General features: G+C 42.1%; 1 protein-coding gene across 7 annotated transcripts in view; it reads left to right on the top strand.

Moving 5' to 3' along the window:
• The window catches only part of LOC109409390 (fat-like cadherin-related tumor suppressor homolog), a 1,285,617-nt gene that overhangs the window by 1,131,702 nt on the left and 134,830 nt on the right, over positions 1-19,085 (top strand). The window lies entirely within an intron of this gene.

The following is a 19,085-nucleotide window of genomic DNA, read 5'->3' as shown; positions in this document are numbered from 1 at the left end:
CATTCCGGAGGGCCATAGATAATAATGACCAATTACTGCTAACGTAGATTGCATGGTGATTGCGGTAGATTCTGAAGACTTTGAAAGTCCTGAACTCCAAGAAATTTTTCGTAGCTTAAAATGTCGTACAACTTCAGAAAAAAATTCTTGTAACAATGACCGATAACACAGCGCAACATTTTTTTTTGGCTCAAGAGCAAACTTATGTGTCTCTCACAGATTTTGGGCCGCTGAATCCGAATCCGGGCTCAGATTTGCTTCAGCACGTCACAATTTTGAGCTATACTTCAATTTATAGGGCAAAATATGCGATTTGGGGCTTTTTTGACTGCAAGCCATTAAACATGGAAATATTTCTTTAAGCAATCGAAAGGTAAATTGGCCAATAAACATCTATATTAATAACTCATGCAAAATATTTCGTCTTACTAAATCGAATTCGATAGTTTTAAGCGATTTATGTTAGGTACGATATTTCACATACAAGTCACCCTTCAAAAGTTGCATGCAAGTTTACCTATAAAACATAAACTAACATAAAATGATAAAATCTATCGCATTTGATTTCGTAAAACAAAATATTTTGCATTAGTCGTTAATTTAGATGTTATTTGATCAATTTATTTTTGATTGCCTCAAAAAACGATTTCCATGCTTAACCCTCTAATACCCAATCCCGCCTTTAGACGGGGTATAGTTTGAGCATTTTTGTAATTTTTGTTTCGCGGAAAATCATTTTTTTTATATTTTTGGCAGATATTTAGGACTGTTTTGTATAACTCAAAATGGTTTTGGTGTATTTTAAAGCGTATTTACATTTTTTTTAAATCATTGAAAAATTGATGTTTTAGTCACCTTTTAGAAGTCATTGTTTATTTTGTATTGAATCGCTTCAATTAACATATTTTAAAATTATCCCAAATCATTCTATCCTTGTTTAATAATTTAAGGGAACCGAATATACTCTAAAATTATTTCCCTCAAAATTACACGGAAAATAAAATTTTCCGTAAAAAAAAATTTAAATAATAATATTTCAACAATAATCATAAAATCTCAAAATGTTTTTATCTCAAAAAATCCGTTTCCCAAATTGGCTTCCAGGAAAAATATTAAAGTGCGGGGATGTTCAAAAATAAAAATTAGAAAAATCAAAAACTGAAATTCACGAAATCGAGAATTGAAAAGAATCATCTTCCAAAACATGTTTAAATCGATTTTAGATGACGAAAAATGACATTTAGATCAAAATAAAAAATTTGGGTATTAGAGGGTTAATGGCAGGTAGTCAAAAAAGCCCAAAATCGCATATTTTGCTCTATAAATTGAGGTATAGCTCAAAATTGTGACGTGCTGGAGCAAATCTGAACCCAGATTCGGATTCAGCGGCCCAAAATCTGTCAGAGACCAAAAGTTTGCTCTTGAGACAGATTAAAAGTTAATTTTTATTACGCTGTGTAATCACCACCAGCGTAGATGGTATGGTGATTGCGGTAGATTCAGTAGACCTTGAAAGTCCTAAACTTCAGGACATTTTGCAAACCTTGAAATGTTCCGAGACCGTAGAAAGTACTTCTCGGTCAATTACAAAGCAACTTGGAAGATAACGGTCAAAAGCCGCAAAGTTATATTGAATTGGAGCTGCGGTAGATCCTGTAGACAATGTAAGTCGTAACTCCAGGATAGTTTGAATGTCCTAGAACAGTGATTCCCAAAGTGGGCGAAATCGCCCCCTAGGGGGCGAAACTCAATCCGAGGGAGGCGATAATTAGTGGAGTTCAAATTGGGGGGCGAAAATAATGATGAAGGGGCGATTTTTTGAACTAAAAAAAATAAACCCAGGGTGATGATACAATCAAAAAATAGTTAATTTCCTGATTTATTTCATCTCGAAATTGAAAGAAAACGATAAGAAATAGATGTTTGAAGTTAAAGAACGAATTGTAGAGTGAAACAAGGACCACAACTTTGCCTAAAAAAGAATTGTAAATTACCACGGATTTTTTCAAAGATGAAAACAAATTAAAACACCCTACTTCCGAGCTATTTGCTCGTTAAACTTAGTTAATCAACTAAACCAATCGATTCAAAGATGCCATGTGATAGGAAATTTAATAAACTCTCAAATAAGGGTAAAAAAATGCGATCAGCTTGACCATTCTCAAATTATAGCCAGTTATGGCAATAATAGTCAAAAACATGGATAGTTCAATAACTACGCAACGGTTGAGATTTGACCATATGCGTAGAACAATTTTTCCCACCATTTACGGTATTCTAGCACCCTTTAAAAAGTTTGCACTCACGAACCTAACACCCTGTATAACACAAATTCAGCATGCAGGGATGTACTTTTTTTGACAATTTTTATGAGTTTTGGTCGACCAATGCAAAGAAATTCATGTGTGGTGACCTTTATTAAGGAATTTTTGATCTCAAAACACTCTCACGATTGTGTATCACAATGATCACCTGTCCATTTGCTTGTGATACAGCTTACTAGGGGTACATTCTATCATATACGCTTAGATAATAACAAATTTTCAACGTATCACAAGTGATGCAAACGGTGTATATTATCAAAAATTCCTTTATAAAAGTCACGACACATGAATTTCTTTGCATTGGTCATAAAAATTGTCAAAAAAAAAATCCCTGCATGCACGAGAATATATTTTAAATTCCTTAGAAATTCTCAAACAAACTTATACAGGGAAGTTTGTAAGGTGCTCATTCTCAAACTCTTGAATATTTTGGAAAAAATCTCAAGAACCTAGTCTCAAAATGCTAAAAAAAATATCGATTAATAATTGTTTTTACTCGGGCACCCATGAGTACAGGCAACACATCGTCAACCACTATAATACCGTCCTGATTTCCCCCCAGGAGAAGTGCATCGCAATCTTTTCTCGGATAGATAAGAGCAGATTTTGCTTTGGTGATAAATAAAACTCATTCGGACTTCCTGTGCCCTCCAAGAGCTCCTTCAGCCAGTCCCAAGCTAACTTCTCCAACTTGTGACAGCCGTGCGGCATGTCTAATGGCCATCAGGCATCAAAACTTTCACACCAACCAACCAACAGACCGACCAACATCGTCCTTCTTGTCCACCACAGCCACATCAGCGGCAGCAGACCATCCAAGGCAGCAACCTACTTCTTTTTTCCCCAGTGGCTTCTGATGCTGAAACTGCTGCACTCAGCTATCAAACGATTTCATTATCATTTGCATCATCATCATCATCATCCTCATCGTCGTCGTCGTTCTTGTCCTCGTCAGCACTCCCCCTCATCCGCCTTCCGCTGTCGTTGTAGCGTCATAAAATTCATTATCATCATTATTCATCTCCCGGGTTCTTGTGCAGCTGAGCTTTTGCGTTCACGGTCTTCGGAATTGACATCTCTCACCAGGCGCCCCTCCAGACTCTTGGTCCGCGGGGATCCTCCTCCATTCACATGAAATAATGCGCAACCACCTAGCTGCTGCCGCTGCCTAGACTGCACTTTAACTGGCTTGCGGGGGTGGCACAGTTTGTGAAAAACAGTACCATCGAACGCCAGAAGAGGGTGAGCCCCCCACCGAACTTAAAAGCGCGTCCGGGTGAGCTGCTGGATGAGAAGGTGGAATGTGCTCAGTCAGGGTGAGAGCAGCCGAAGCGGGTGGTTTATGTTTTGTCGGCAGCAAATGAGCTTTTCACATCGCAGCTTATAAATCTTTACACCGATGCTGTCGGATCGGTGGTGGTGGTGGCTTCTTCCTGGGTATTATTTGAAATCAGGATCCCCGTTTTTGCAATCGCTTGTTTTTGCGATCGGAGATAGGTGGGTACCGTGGATTGATGTGAATCTGGAAATAGCGAAAATTCATTCGTTCAAATGTATCGTGGAATATCGAATGCTTGACAATATGAAATCTCGCCCATCATGCTCTCTGTGCCAACCAGACCAGTTGCTAACATCAACATTACAGGGTTGTTGTTCGGCATTCTTGCCAACATGCCCAGCCAACGTATCCCACCATCTAGATGCTGAGTTTGTTGTAAAGTGCAGCGAGTTCATGGTTCATCATTTGCCACCACACATCATTTTCCTGCACACTGCCGAAAATCGCCCTTAGCACGCGCTGTTCGAAAACTCCGAGTTCTTCCAGATCCTTCTCCAGCATGGTCCATGTCTTGTATTCACAGAGGATCACTGGTCATATTAGCGTCCTGTACGTACACGGTACATGTGGTGCACGGGTCAATCTTTTTTGACAGAAGTTTCTTCTGGAACCCGTAGTAGGCACGACTTCCACTAATGATGCGCCTTCGTATTTCATGATTCACATTGTTGTCAGCAGTCCGTAAATATCCAAGGTAGTCGAATTTCTTCATTACCTCGAAAGTATCTTTTTCTATTGTGGCACCACGTCACTGTTTTTGACGCATTCAACACCAGTCCAAACCATGATGCTTAGCGTTTCAGATAGATGCTCTGCCAAACGCAAATGATCTGGTGATAATACCGTCCGAAAAGCGTTTCAGCATGACCATGCTGAGGATGACGGGTTCGATTCCCGGTCGGTCCAGGATCTTTTCATAAAAGGAAATTTCCTTGACTTCCTTGGGCATAGAGTATCTTCGTGCCTGCCACACGATATACACATGCAAAATGGTCAATGGCAGAGGAAGCTCTCAGTTAAAAACTGTGGAAGTGCTCATTGAACACTAAGCTGAGAAGCAGGCTTTGTCCCAGTGAGGACGTTACGCCAAGAAGAGGAGAGAGGAGAACCGTCCGAAAAGCACACAAATTGACCAGATTGGGTCGTCGCACCTTCCAGAGCGATGTTGAAGAGTACGCAAAAGAGTCACAAAATCTCCGGCGAAATTCAAATGAACTGATTAGTTCATCCAAAACCCTTTCGCAGTTCTGCACATCATTGCTTTGATCAGTCTGGTCAGCTTCTCAGGAAATCCGCTATCGTCCATGATTTTCCATAGCTCTGCGCGGTCGCTACTGCTGTCGTATGCCGCTTTGGAGCATGAACATAGATGATCGTACAATTCGTAGTTGCTACTCCGTGATTGACCAGAACAATCGAAATTGCACAAGGAACCAACAAACGGAGCTTGGGAGTAACTACCGCTCTCAATGTGCACAGTTCGAGAATTCCAAACTTTATTAGTCAATAACGACGCCGGCTACGTCCTTACGGTCATTGAGGAAAGAAAGGAATGTTAGTGTGACGTACGTTGCTACTAGAGACCGAGATCACCTCATCTTCTCCATGACTGTCACGGGAAGGAGTTTTTGTTAGTGAGGAGGGGAAGAGTCACATGATTTGGATTCACTTTGGTAAGTGATGTGATTCATGCAACCTTTACTGGAGTCAAAACATTTATTCATTTTGACTAAAATATTACAAATGTCGACACCATAGATGACGAACCATTCAAACTTTTGTGTAAATGCAAAAAAATGAAAGTAAAATATTTATTATCAACTGAATGTGCATTGGGAACTAGCGCCGACACATGACGTGACGAACTTTTCAATATTTGTTAGATAAATACACAAAAACCAGAGCAGAATTGTATACATCCTTTAGCATTAATTATTATGATAAAATGGAACGAGTTCACCAATAAACATCATTCGAAGTGTCCAGTGCGTATGTGCTGCAGCATCTTCCACTAACTGGCCTCTTCTCCGAAATCACACTGAACCGCTACAACTACACACGGATACGACGATGTGCACAATTGACGACGACGACGACGACGTGGCCGGTCCGAATGAAAAAAAGCGGACTCTTCACTTTGCCTCCAAAATAACACTCTCTGCTGTCGTATGCCGCTTTGAAGTCGATAAACAGGAAGTGCGTCTGGTATTTCTGGATGATTTGTCGTACGGTAAGCATTTGGTCAACTGTCGACCGGCCGTCGATGAAGCCGGTTTGATAACTTCCTACGAATTCAGGTTTTGAGTGACAGGTGACGGTAGGTGATCTTCGCTGATCACTTCGCTCAGTGTGTGAGTTGGATCAGTTACTTCCTCGGCTACACTGACGATGTCGTTTTGCATCGAAGTACTGCTTCCACCTTTCAATCACCCCCGTACGTCAAGAGTGTAACGGTTCGTAGTGCCCTCCCATAAGTAAGTAGTATCCCATAATAGTTACAAGTGGCTCGCGTCTTTATCATTGCAGGCTCACGGTACAAAGTCGTTGCGAAATGCGCTGAGTTGCTGGTAGAACTGCAAAGCAATTCCGTTTCTCGCACTTCGATGCTGCCAGGAGGCGTTTTTCGCCCGAAAGAGGCAGGTTTGCTAAGTATTTCCGCTTATGTTTGTATTCCACGTTCTGCCGTGTTACATGCTGCAGCATTACCACCCGCACTGCGTTCTTCTTCTCCAAAATCGCTCTACACTCTTTGTTACACCATTCGATCCGTCGACTACTCTCGGCTGTGCCGTTGATGGCTGCTTTTACTGATGACAGCGCAGTTTAACCAGAGTCGATGTTAACGCCACGATAGGTCCTGACGTCGATAGTAGTGCCTAGTGCCTTAGAAACTTGGTAAGATTGTGAAACATCAGATGGACGCCAACGGTATTCAGATCAGGAATGTCCCACCGTAATCCGTCGGCAATTACTGTGGCAGTAAATAATGAGGGCAGATGGAATGTCAACCTGATGCCGTCTTTGTGGGAATGCACGACAAATGACATTAGAATTGAACCCGGGTTTACACGGGGTAGAGCCAAATGATGAACAAGTAGCGTCGAGACAAATCTGGCACAAAAGCAACTCTCGTGGTTGCGAATTTCAGTGGTCGTCTCTCCAACCCTGCGCTACAACAAGCTAGTAGAGAAGCTGCCAGTGTATATTAATCTCGAGTGACTGAGGCTCAAGCGAGGATATGCAGAACCAATCCTTAAACATTTTGGAGTGTCGATTGTTGCAGACCCACGTGTTCACCGACGACGCCAGTGAGCGCCTATGGCTGTGCAGTGTACTTTAGAATTATGGACAACCTTGAACGTGAACAGTGCTCGTTGCTTAAGGCGCAAAGCAAAGTCATCTCCAAAAGTAACTTAAACCTCGTGGCATTCACTTGTGGACGTTGTCTTCACGCGTGGATTCGGTTCGACTACAGGCCCCACCAAAAAATTCGTCGCCCAACGTATCGGAGAACTTCTGTCTCTGACTGCTGGTGGTGGGTTCATCTAAGCATAATGTTATCGACTGTTAGACGAAACAGTCGGGCTATCTACTTGTTCACATCTTGCTTCCCGTGAGCATGATATACGTTGATAAATTTTCGAAGTGGAGTGTATTGGCAAGCTTTATACATCTTTTGTACGGCAAGAATATTTGCTGGGATTCGTCCTGAGTTTAGAAAAAAAATTGAAAATTAGAAAAAAAAACATCGCATTCTGGTGGAGATTTGAACCCACAACTCGTTCATCGTTAAATCAGCGATTGAACCACCTAAGCCACAGAACAAATAACGATTCTACGCAATAAAATGCCAAACTGACTTCAAGTCCACAGCATGAACACTCTCATTTCCACAATTTCATCTCTTTTTCGGTTTAGATACCAACTTCTACACGCTCGCAGATGTGTCTCCTAATTATACAAGCAAAAGCGAATTGTTTTTATAGTACCGAGACTAACTCTCGCATTCCGCATACCTAGACATACCTAGTATACGGCGAGAGCTCAGCTCGGTTGCCCGCTCCTACGACCGACTGTGCCAATGAAACGTAACTAGGGTACACTTGTCTTTGTTACCCTATACAGGTCATTTTCATCTCTCAGTTTGCCAATTAATAAACATGCTGTGTCTTCTATTTTTCAAGTTTTTCCCAGTAGGTTTTGACATGCCAGCAAAGTGGTACAAGCCTGTGAAGGACAACACAGACATGTGTCCTCCTGGGTTCTTTCTCTAATAAATCCTTAAAGAATTCCTTAGAAAATCTTCCCATTATATCTCTAGGGATACCTCTGAGATTTTCTTCAGAACGTTCTTCGGAAAAAGAAACAACACAGGGATTCTAAAAATGTATTCAAGAATTGCGCCGGAAATTTATTCAGAAAAACTTGATTTACTATTGAAAAACGTAGGGAGTCTTCTAGAAATATTTCAGGAGATTTCTACGGGATTCGCTTTAACACTTTCCACGGACAATCTACATGGGATGCATCAAGGAATAACATCAGAAATCTTCAAGACTCTTTGGTGGATATCATCCGAAAATTTCACAGAGTGTACCTCCACAAATAGTTCAGCTATTCCTCGCAAGAATGTTCCTGAAAATCCTGAAGGGACTTTTTTAAACATGTCTCCAATAAACATTCAGGAATTTTGAGAACTGTTCCAAAAATCATCTGGAGATTCTTCAATGGATTTTTTCGAGGATTTTATCACAATTCCTATGAAACATACATACATTTATTTGTTCAACATCATTAAGACAAGACATAATCAACAATAGTACGCCACAATACTCGGTTTGTGGCTGCCGCTCTCCATCCTCGGTCGCGCCCAATGCTCGTCACGCTCCACCTGGTCACCCAAGTCACGCTCCACCTGGTCCGCCCATCGTGCTCTCTGTGCTCCACGCCTTCTTGTGCCAACCGGATCAGTTGCAAACACCAGCTTTGCAGGGTGGCATTCTTGCAACATGCCCTGCCCAACGTATCCTTCCGGCTTTGGCCACCTTCTAGATGCTGGGTTCGCCGTAAAGTGCAGCGAGCTCGTGGTTCATTCTTCTCCGCCACACACCGTTCTCCTGCACACCGCCGAAGATCGTTCTTAGCACGCGTCGCTCGAAAACTCCGAGTGCTTGCAGGTCCTCCTCGAGCATGGTCCATGTCTCGTGCCCGTAGAGGATCACCGGTCTTATCAGCGTTTTGTACATGGTGCATTTGGTGCGTGGAAAAAAAAAAGATTCGACCGCAGTTTCTTCTGGAGCCCGTAGTAGGCCCGACTTCCGCTGATGATGCGCCTCCGAATTTCTCGGCTCACGTTGTTGTCAGCCGTCAGTAAGGATCCGAGGTAGACGAATTCCTCCACCACCTCGAAAGTATCCCCGTCTATCGTAACATTACTACCCAGACGGATCCGGTCGTTTTCGGTTCCGCCTACCAGCATGTACTTTGTTTTTGAGGCATTCACCACCAGTCCGACCTTTGCTGCTTCGCGTTTCAGGCGGGTGTACAGTTCTGCCACCGTTCCAAATGTTCTAGCGATAATGTCCATGTCGTCCGCAAAGCACACAAATTGACCGGATTTTGTGAAAATCGTTCCCCGGCTGTTAAGCCCGGCTCGTCGCATCACACCTTCCAGCGCGATGTTGAAGAGTAGACATGAGAGTCCGTCACCTTGTCGCAGTCCCCGGCGAGATACGAATGAACTGGATAGTTCACCCGAAACCCTTACGCAGTTTTGCACACCGTCCATCGTTGCTTTAATCAGTCTAGTCAGCTTCCCAGGAAAGCCGTTTTCGTCCATGATTCTCCATAGCTCTGCGCGGTCGATACTATCGTATGCCGCTTTGAAGTCGATTAACAGGTGGTGCGTTGGGACCTGGTATTCACGGCATTTCTGGAGGATTTGCCGTACGGTAAAGATCTGATCCGTTGTCGACCGGCCGTCGATGAAGCCGGCTTGATAACTTCCCACGAACTCATTTGTTTTAAGTGACAGACGACGGAAGATGATCTGGGATAGCACTTTGTAGGCAGCATTCAAAATAATGATCGCCCTGAAGTTCTCACATTCCAAATGGTCGCCTTTCTTGTGAATGGGGCAGATTACCCCTTCCTTCCACTCCTCCGGTAGCTGTTCGGTTTCCCAGATCCTGACTATCAGCCGATGCAGACAGGTGGCCAACTTTTCTGGGCCCATCTTGATGAGTTCAGCTGCGATACCATCCTTACCAGCTGCTTTGTTGGTTTTGAGCTGGTGAATGACATCCTTAACTTCCCTCATCGTGGGAGTTGGTTCATTTCCGTCCTCCGCTGCACTGGCGTCGTCGTTCCTTCCGTTGCCGTGGGCTCCCGTGCCTACGTTCTTCACGCCGTTCAGGTGCTGATCGAAGTGCTGCTTCCACCTTTCGATCACCTCACGTCTGTCCGTCAAGAGGCCTCCGTCTCTATCCCTGCATATTTCGGCTCGCGGCACGAAGCCGTTGCGGGATGCGTTGAGCTTCTGATAGAACTTCCGTGTTTCTTAGGAACGGCACAGCAGTTCCATTTCTTCACACTCCGCTTCTTCCAGGCGGCGCTTTTTCTCCAAAAAATAGGCGGGTCTGCTGTTTCCGCTTCTGTTTGTAACGTTCCACGTTCTGTCGAGTCCCTTGCTGCAGCATTACCGCCCTCGCTGCGTTCTTCTCCTCCAAAACCGTTCTGCACTCTTCGCCGAACCATTCGTTACGTCGATTCCGTCCCACGTACCCGATGGTGCCCTCGGCTGCGTCGTTGATGGCTGCTTTCACTGTACTCCAGCAGTCCTCTAGAGAGGCTTCATCGAGCTCGCCCTCGTCTGGCAACGCGGCTTCGAGATTCTGCGCGTATGCTGAGGCGACATCCGGTTGCTTCAGTCGCTCTAGGTTGTACCGTGGCGGTCGCCGGTACCGTACATTGTTGAAGACGGAGAGTTTTGGGCGCAGTTTGACCATCACCAGATAGTGGTCGGAGTCGATGTTGGTGCCACGATAGGTCCTGACGTCGAAAATGTCGGAGAAGTGCCGTCCATCAATCAGAACGTGGTCGATTTGCGATTCCGTTTGTTGTGGTGATCTCCAGGTGTAACGATACGGGAGGCTGTGCTGGAAAAAGGTGCTACGTATGGCCATATTTTTGGAGGCGGCGAAATCAATGAGTCGTAGGCCGTTTTCGTTCGTCTGCTGGTGGGCGCTGAACTTACCAATCGTCGATCTGAATTCCTCCTCCTGGCCTACCTGAGCGTTCAAATCTCCTATGATGATCTTGACGTCGTGGCTTGGGCAGCGATCGTACTCGCGGTCGAGCTGCGCGTAAAATGCGTCCTTGTCAGTACTTCCGGAGTGTGGGCTGTGCACGTTTATTATGCTGAAGTTGAAGAATCGGCCCTTGATCCTCAACCTGCACATTCTTTCGTCGATCGGCCACCAACCGATCACGTGCCTCTGCATATCACCCATCACGATGAAAGCTGTTCCCAGCTCGCGTGTGTTGCCGCAGCTCTGGTAGATGGTATGATTACCTCTAAACGTTCGCACCATGGATCCTGTCCAACACGCCTCCTGCAGCGCTACGATGCCGAACCCGCGGTCCTTCAGTAGATCGGCGAGTATGCGGGTGCTCCCAATGAAGTTGAGAGATCGGCAGTTCCACGTACCGAGTTTCCAATCGCAAGTCCTTTTTGTTCGCTGGGGTCGTTGCCGTTGGTCTCGGTTCGTATTATTCTGTTGCTGATTTTCCGTTACAATGGTTTTTTACGGCTGGCTCGTAGGGCCTGACACCAACCCCCTACTTTCCGGAGGACCATAGTGCACAGTTGAGCTTAGAGTCCTTCCCTGGCACTCGGACGTAGATCAGCCGCCCCTAACATGGGGATCAGACGCTGTTGTGAGCCGCTCCTCCTGGAGAACAGACGCTCAGGTTTGCCGAAGCAACCCCCCCCCCCCTTCCCTGTCAGCCTACGACCAAAGTTCCCACCGGGGTTGGTTACCCGATCTTCCCTAAGGTTGCTCATAGTTTCCGGCCGGTACCGTGTGGAGGTAGGGATGGGAGTTGCTGGGCAGAGGCTAGTGGATCACAATGGGATCTGAATTGCGCAGCATACCCAGCCTTTACCGTGCCAATTCCTATGAAAGTAACCTCCAGAAATTTCTTTCTCGATTTAACCACCCAGCCAACCACATATTGTAAATCATTGTGTGGAAAAAACCGTGTATTTTCATATATCGAATCAAAATTGTATAATAATATGCATATTTGTTGACAGTGATTGCGTAAAATCGCATTTTATGCCAAATTGAAGTTTCAGTTACGATTTCGTTTCATATAGTCGTCTCCAATCGTAAAAGGTGCTAGATGCTATCGGTAGGATCGCACAGAATCGGATAGAATCGTAAAAAAAACATAGGTTCCGAGTGTCGAGCTTCAAGTTCGGTAGCATCGTATATGTGATTTCTTTGCATCGTAAAAATTGTCGCTTTTCATCGTATATAAATCTGCTAAATCGATCTGCCTTCCTAGAGGTATGATCAAAATCGGTGCAATCGTATACAACGTTCAGAATATATTATATTGATCGTTTGCATCATACTGGTGTCGTGAACGTGAACGAAATCGTAGAAATCGTACATTAATTTTTACAGTCGCATATGATTGTTACTGCACTTTTAATAGTCGAATCTTAATCTCGGAAATCGTAAATGGTTTTGTTTACATATTTGTAAGACGGAGGAAAGGAAATTTTTTATTCATTACAAAGTTGTTTTTTTTTTTGTTGTTGTTGACACATGCCATAGCAATAATTTCAACCAAATATGTAGGTTTTCGTACTATTTATATACTGCAGATGGCTTATAATAAGTGATGTGATGTAATAACGATGTGAATTCCAAGCCTCTTGCAAGGTACCACTTTTGGTGCTACTCAATGAACAACAACAACGCACCCACCACAAGCCAATAGAGATAATGCGCAGTTTTCAATCAAAGGACCTAAGTTCGATTCCTACTGAGCACCACTTGTTTTGTTTTGAAAATCTTGAGTCGTAACAGTATGTTTGTCGAGAATTTTCCGTAAAATTTCTCCAAAAATCTTTTGGAATTCTGCCAAAAATCATTCAAATTCCTAGGATGTCTTCAGAATACCATCCGAAGTTCCTTCTACAAATTCCTCTGGTAATTCTTTCAAAGCTTATGCAAGGGTTTTTTTCTGTAATTGCTTTAAAAATTTCACCAGATAACTCTTCGAATTTCTTTGGGTTCTCCCCCAGGAATTCCTCATGAGGTGCCCAGGGATGGGAACACTCACTTGCTTTTTTCTCAGCTCAGAAGCGTTCAGTCGAGAAACGATGTATGGACGACTTTTTCTTTATAGTTTTGTCTTAAAGTTTGCCGAATAGAGTAGGGGTCCCACACGCATACCTAAGTCATGACAGAGTGGTGTCATTTCCATTCACCTTGTGGATAGTTTCCTATACAGCTCCCTCAAGACTTCGGTATACGTGTACGACCCCTATTCTATTCGGCAAACTTTAAAACAAAAAAAAACACAAGGTAAAAGTCGTCCATACATTTCTTGATTGCAAGTTTCTGAGCTGAGGAGACGGCAAGTGAGTGTAACTCTTTGCAAGTGAGTGTTCCAATACTTGGAGGTGCCTCCGGAGATTTCTCTGTATTTTTTTTTTTAAGAATTCCTCCATGAAATTCTATGAAATTCTTCAGAAAATTCCTTCAAAAATTTGTTTAGTAACTCCTTTGAGATTTCGTCCCGGAAGTTTTTTCTAGGTTTCCTCCAAGATTTTGTTCAGGTTCTCTCGGGAAAATTTCCAGACATTCCTTCGAAGATTTCTGCAGTAATTCCAACGTGAATTACCCTATGAATTCTTTTGTGGATTAGCCGAAGGATTTCTAGACGGTAACAATCTCTTTCGATAATTTATCTAGAAAGACCCTCAGGAAATTCCTCCAGATATTCTCTAAGCGATTTCTTAAGGATTGGATTTCATTGGATTTCTCCAGCAAATTTATATTGGGATGCATCCAGGAATTCTAAAAGAATCTCTGAATCAATTCCAGAAGGAATGCTGGATGAATCCGTGTATGAAAGTCCACAAGGAATATCAGAGTAATTTTCGTAAGAATTCCTGGCAAAGTCCATCAAGACATTCATGGAGAAATTCGAAAAAAATAGAGGAGTTCTCGAAATAATTTCTGAAGGAATTCTCAAAACCATTCCAGAAAGAAATTCCACTGGGATTTCTGTAGGAACTCTCGAATGAATTCCAGAAAGTTTCCTCGAACGAGTTCTTGTAGGAATCCAAGAAAAATTTTCTGTGAACAAAAACCTAAAAAAATCCTAAATGTATTTTGGAAGGAATGCTTAGAAGAATTTGGGGTTCGGAAATCGCTGAAAAATCCCTGGATGTAATAACAGATCATTTTTAGAGTAAATTTTATGTAGAAGTCCCCGAAGGAATTCCGAGCAATCCCAGTAGTAGTTCCTGCAAGAATCTTCAGAAACATTTTTGAAAGATTGGAGAAATATTCTTAAAAATTGTTGGAAAAATTTCCGAAGTGATTTCTGAGTGGAAGATTGAAGGAACGTCGAGAGGAATTTACGAAAGAATTCATGGAGGAACCCTTTAATTGATTACAGGGAGGACTCCCGAAAGAATTACTGGAAAAATCCTCTAAGGAATTCCTGGAAGTATCTCCAAACGAATATTGGAGGAATCTAAGATGGGGTTCCCGGATTTCTCAAACATAAAACTGAACCAAATTTTATCATCTTATGTGAACTTAAGCTTCTTTTGATTCTTCTTCTTCTTAGACTTCTTCTTCTTCTTCTTCTTTATGGCTTTACGTCCCCACTGGGACTTGGCCAGCCTCGCTTTAACTAAGGGGCTGTCCATAAACCACGTGGTCATTTTTTTGGGACTTCTCAAACACCCCCCCTCCCCCCCCCCACGGGTGGTCATTAGTCCATACAAAATTTTTTTTCGTCCATACAAAATGGTCATTGGCCGAACCCCCCCCTCATGACCACGTGGTTTATGGACAGCCCCTAAGTGTCCTTTGAGCACTTCCACAGTTATTAATTGAAGGGCTTTCTTTGCCTGCCATTGCATGAATTTGTATATTGTCAGGCAAGTAGAATGTTACACTATGTGTTGTGGCGGGTCATCTCCGGAATGGTTCGATACTGATATTGAAAGCAGCCTTTAGTTTGGTCAGCTTCAATGCTGTAAATTATTATATTTATTTAGAAATACACATTATATCAATTTTAAAGTTAACTTACACTCTAGTATTCTGCTACCATTCCTGACAACAATTCACCTCAACTGATCTATTTGATCCACTCTTCACGTCTCTTTAGATTCCTTCAGTGTTGCCAGTTTCACAGGAAAATCACCACAACACTATGCCCAGGGAAAAAGTTTTCACGACCGGAGCGGGAATAAAATTCGCCGTCTCCGAATTGACTATCCATTCCCTTAACCATTAGGCTAACAGGAGGCCCGTTATGAACTTAAGCATCTGGCAAATGTAGGACACGATCGAGGATGGAGGGCTACGATCCGACTGCTGTAGTGTGAAATTGCTGATTCAGTTTAGATTTTACTCAAGGGAGGTTTACATATAGCCAATAAATTAATCATTAAAAATATTCTCCAGTCATATTGAGCGGAAACTTGGACTTGGGTCACTGTAAAACGCAGATAATTTTTGCTGGGATAGCTAGTTTAATGTAATAACAGTTTGAAAAATTACGATATTTGAATAACTTCTTATAATTCTTATAATGAAATTCACATCGGTGACCATTGTCAACCAGCAGCACGGTACACATCTATTGTGCTGCAGGATGCTGGGTGACGGCAAAAAGAGGCCACAAAAGAGCACACGCCGCGCTAGCTGGTTGGCACCTTTTCCACGCGAATTGGCGACGGGTTGAATAACGTTGAGCACATAGTGGCTGAGGTGCGATGCAAAGAGATAAGAGATCGGATAAGCGTCGAAGCACACTCTGTGGAAACTATATGCAGAACGCATGAACCGTACATAGTAGATGAGTTGCGATGAGTGCGGAGATGCGATGGAGCTGCTTCGACGCATGTGATCGCAAGAGAACGCAAGAGAATGCTTGTCGGGTATGGATTTTATGATTGCGCTCGTTGTGTATGTAAAGCAATGCGGAGTTAATGTGTTGGGAATGCTAGTAGGTAATATAAAATGCGTTAATATGATGTTGTTTTTAAACATAACTCAATGCTTTTTCACATGACATGCATTTTGATGGACCGGACGTAATAAAAATTTATCATATTGTCTATCGATCACTATGTAAAATAACATATTTTATTGCTTATGAAATAGCATTCCATCAAATCGTTTAAGTTTTTTTACAGCATAATTTTGTTAACATTAATTATTATATGTGTATAAGAAAACATTTTATTTTCTCTGTTCGGGATTTGAATCAAGTGATCAATGTTTGATATGGTCGTTTGTTCAGTGCATGTTATTCATGTGCAAGTTAGGAAGTTAAAGGTTTTATGGTATTCAACTTAATTGCTAAAAGGGTTCTGATTGAAAAGTTCTGCTTTTTTCTTTGTCAGGCAAAACTAGATCCCTTAACGAAAATAGTATGACATCAATTTCGATTGATATTGCTAATTGAGAGAAAAATTTCCATTTTACGGTAGATTGAAAAGCTACCGCAGCTGTCAGACCACTGATTGCCACTGGAGTATCATCAATCGGTCCAAGGATGCCTTGGATACGACCAATGTGTTTTCTACTTACCTTGGATACGATGCCGATGATCATTGTTTGTTGTTGGTTTTCAGAGCAATTTACTTTGCAAGCATACTTTGGTTTGGCCATTAGTTTCAATGATATGATGATTTTCATGGCTGCGATCTTTGATATGATGATTTTCATGGCTGCGGACTTTGACTGCTGCGCTAGAACTCGGCGGCTACCGCAGAATGGAAATTTTTCAAAAAATCCGCAATACTCTTTTACCTAATATAAGGACTGTATCGTTAATTATGAGTACACCTACATTACATTACATTGTTTATTGACCATCAGAAAAGCCCATGGTATCATTTTATATTTAATTTTTCGTGGATCGTGCCAGCTCTCGCACCTTCTTGGAGTTCTTCGATGGTTTTGCTTGGGTTGGCCCAGTTTTTCTTGAATTTGATGACGTCCTCTGCTCCTCTATCATTTTGCCGTAGTTTCCCTTTCATCAAAGCCAAATACTTCTTAATGTGCCTAATTTGCGGGCAATTTGAAGGGTTCATTGCCTTTTCCACAAATTGGACATTGTTTTCTTCATACAAGTCAAAGGTGTCACGCGCATAGTGGCAGGATGCCATATCCGATCAAAATAATGTAGGACCTTTGTGCTTTCAGATGAGTGGCAGAATTGGTTTCTGTAGGCATTCCTTCCGGTATATTTCGACGTTCATACTTGGGACGGTGAAGAAAGGTGACGATTTCATACCACTTTGACAAATTGCTTGCCAAACTAATACATTTTCCCAACTTTTTTTTTCAAAAAATCGATTTCTCCGAATTCGGAACATCAGTGCCACGCTTCACAGTGAAAAACTGTGCCCCTTGCCTTGTTGTCCAATATGACATACGTTTCATCATCCATGATTATGCACATGTAATTTTTGCTCAAAACATCGTCGTACAGTTTCCGAGCCCGAGTTTTCACATAATCCGCCAGAATTTGACTGTTTTTTGGACATTTCAGTTTTGGGTAAGTCTTCAGGGAATTACGCTCCTTGGCGCGCTGAACCATACTAATAGTCGTTCCACACTTTTTTGCGCAATCTATGATGAATACCTCCTTTTTTCTTTTGAAGATTTTGCAAATTTTGCTGTCAAAATTTGACTTGGACGCACCTGGTTTTCTGTCGCGTTCGGGTGAGTCTATCAGTGTGTTATGTATACCGAATCGTTTGACAGCATTTTGGACAGAAAAAACGCTAACACCTCCAACTTTTACTAATTTTCTTAGCGATAATCATTATTCATAGCAGTACCTGGTCACAATCAATTTTCGCTTCTCATCCGAAAACACTCACGTTGCTCCACTCGAGAAAAAAAACTTTAACTTTTAATGAAGGTTATCTTTTTTTTTACAACGCTAGCAACACATAAACACACAGCAGTTGTCAAAATAAGACTTAGTCTTTTTAATACAGGGCCTCAAAGATGTACTCATAATTAACGATACAGTCCTTATGAAGAATATTGTGTACTTATTTGAGACATATTTTCTCGTAGATATCGCCGAAAATTTTACAATAAAAAAACCTATACCCTTGAATAATACATACTTGCCGAATTTTTGTTTCTTTTTGCCTAGGTCAGTACAATCAAGTAATGTTTTAATGCCGAAAATCAGTATAACAGTCTCATATTGATTTAAATTGAAATCAACACTCAGATAGCCAAGTTCGGAAAGTAAAAAATGTGTATACATAAAGACATCGCTCACGCAAATATGATTACATGTTATACATTCTTTCCTCACATAATTAATTCAATAATCTCAATCTTTTACAGTTACACAAGATTTTTTTTGAACTGGTCGGTTTTTGCTATTGCAACAGGATCAAAACTGACTAAGTTATAGCAAAAAAAAAAACGACCCGCGCAAAACAAAAAGCGGGTGCATTTTATCTTTCCGCTCTTATAGATGAAACGATCGTTTGACTACCCACATCCATAGAAGCGCTTCAATTTACAAGCGACTTCATCGATCAAATTACGTGAGTCGTTGATGCGCACGAAATAGGCGAAAAAGGATGTGAAAACAACATGCGCACCCTCATTGAAAACCTCATGCACTATGGCCTATCAAACATCCCTCTTCTCATCTCATAACTTATCGCATCCGATCGCATCTCACCTTAGCCACTATGGTCACAGCCTAACCCGCTGCGAAATACGATTAAAGATAAGGTGATGTGCATTTTGCTCCTCGGATGGATGGAGCTTCGGGAAAGTGGAGAAGGATCTTCGTTAGGAATATCTTTGGGGTGGGAACCAACCGGTAATGATTCGTGACGGAGCAGAGGGTGGGGAAGCAAATGGCTTTGCTTAGCTATGATGAGAAAAGATGATGACTCGTGTGTTTGCGTGCGTTCAGAGAATGACTTTGTTTTGTATGTGGTTCGGGATGACTAATTGGATATGGAGCAGAGTTATTGCGTTTGATGATAAAGCGATTTAAGTGCAATTCTGCGATTACATAAGTGGTTTAGCTTACAAATCTATTCCAAGTATTCAATAGATTGTGTGGTAAACAATATATTTCCTATATGAATATTGAATAAACAAAGC

This window comes from Aedes albopictus, chromosome 3 (assembly GCF_035046485.1).
Source record: "Aedes albopictus strain Foshan chromosome 3, AalbF5, whole genome shotgun sequence".
NCBI lineage: Eukaryota > Metazoa > Arthropoda > Insecta > Diptera > Culicidae > Aedes > Aedes albopictus.
The sequence above is the reverse complement of the archived record's forward strand: the minus strand, read 5'-3'. Positions and strand labels throughout refer to the sequence as shown.